Source organism: Galeopterus variegatus, unplaced genomic scaffold (assembly GCF_000696425.1).
Source record: "Galeopterus variegatus unplaced genomic scaffold, G_variegatus-3.0.2 Scaffold1824, whole genome shotgun sequence".
Taxonomy (NCBI): domain Eukaryota; kingdom Metazoa; phylum Chordata; class Mammalia; order Dermoptera; family Cynocephalidae; genus Galeopterus; species Galeopterus variegatus.
The window spans coordinates 248,097-249,466 of record NW_007727935.1 but is presented as its reverse complement, the minus strand read 5'-3'; the positions used below and the strand labels follow the sequence as shown (position 1 = coordinate 249,466).

General features: G+C 35.8%; 1 protein-coding gene across 1 annotated transcript in view; it reads right to left on the bottom strand.

Moving 5' to 3' along the window:
• Positions 1 to 248, bottom strand: part of PELI1 (pellino E3 ubiquitin protein ligase 1) — an 11,646-nt gene extending 11,398 nt beyond the window's left edge. Inside the window, exon 1 of the mRNA XM_008579153.1 lies at positions 124 to 248. The gene's annotated coding sequence lies outside the window, so the exon portion shown is untranslated. The remainder of the gene's footprint in view (positions 1 to 123) is intronic.
• Between the last annotated feature and the right edge of the window lie 1,122 nt (positions 249 to 1,370).

Here is a 1,370-nt window from a genome sequence, read left to right as displayed (position 1 = left end):
TCTTCTATCCAAACAAAAAGAAATTTCTGAAATAGAAATGTGAGAGAAATGCTAGACAATATAAACAATACATAAAAGACCTTCAATTTCTCCAAGTTAACTTAGTTAGCTTTATTTTCTTACCTTTGCAGCCTGAGGAGTACAAGCAATATGCACAGTGCTGGGCTTCACCCCATTTGCCTTAGGTCTTTTAAACAGAGCAAACCTACTTTTCCTCCTTCCTCTATCACCATTTGGGAGAGACCCATTATACCTGATGGGGGGAAAAAGATTAGGTGATTTCTTGTAAGAACCACACAATAATAAAACAAATGTTTTACTTTGTCTTGCAGAATCAATCCCCAATTAATTACCTATTAGCACATTATAATGATCTCAAGTTTCTTTTAGCAATTACTGATCTGACCAGCTTCCTGGGTGTGAAACAAAATGTCATTTTTTCCCACTACATTACAAGTCACAGAGCAGTACCTTTTGGATTAAACATAGCTTTGAGTTATCTATATTTTTTCTTCCTTCTTTTATTGAAGATAATCAAGAGCGGACTGCAGATAATGGCATATCTGACTCCTTATGACTCATTCTATGTTTTTTAAGGTGAATGTTTCCCTGTGCCAATACAACCTTTGAAAGTACACTGTGTATTGCTTAAAACAGAATCTCCTATAATTGTGAACCAAACATTTTAAATAGCTGAACTTTCGAAATAAGGAATTTTTAGAATTGTTTGTTAAGTCTCAGTTACCTAAATGTACACATACACATTCATATTATGTGGGCAGAACCTGTTCAATCAAGATGTCTGCTAAGTAGTAGTTAAACATATTTTTGTTGTTCAGATCTTATGACCATTTCTCCATGGTAACAATATATATATGCCTTTAAGGTAAGCAAGTAAGCAAGGACTGAACCAATAGGAAAAAAGTTAAAAACAAAACAAAACAAAAATAATTGGTTGTTTACTAGGTACCAGGTACTACTGAGGTCTATCCTATACATCAACTCACTTTATCTTCATAAAAACTCTGCAAGATTGGCATCACTGTCTCCACTTTTACAGGTTAGAAAACGGGCTCAGAGGAATCAAGTTATTTTCTGAAGGTCACACAGAGAACACTGGCAACTGCAGAACTGAATCCAGGTATGTTTGTCATGACTTTTTTGGTCATTTTTTATTGCTGCATTGAGGCATTAGCAGTAGCTTAATAATCTTTCCTCATTCACTCCTGTATCACTCCCTGCGCCCTCCCCCTACCCTGACAAAATCTTTGGTTTGATCATCTGCTGTATATAGTTGGTCAATCACGGGGAATTGAGTCAGGGAATAGGGACAGTTTTGAGGTTGGAGGAGAATATGATTGTAAAATGTC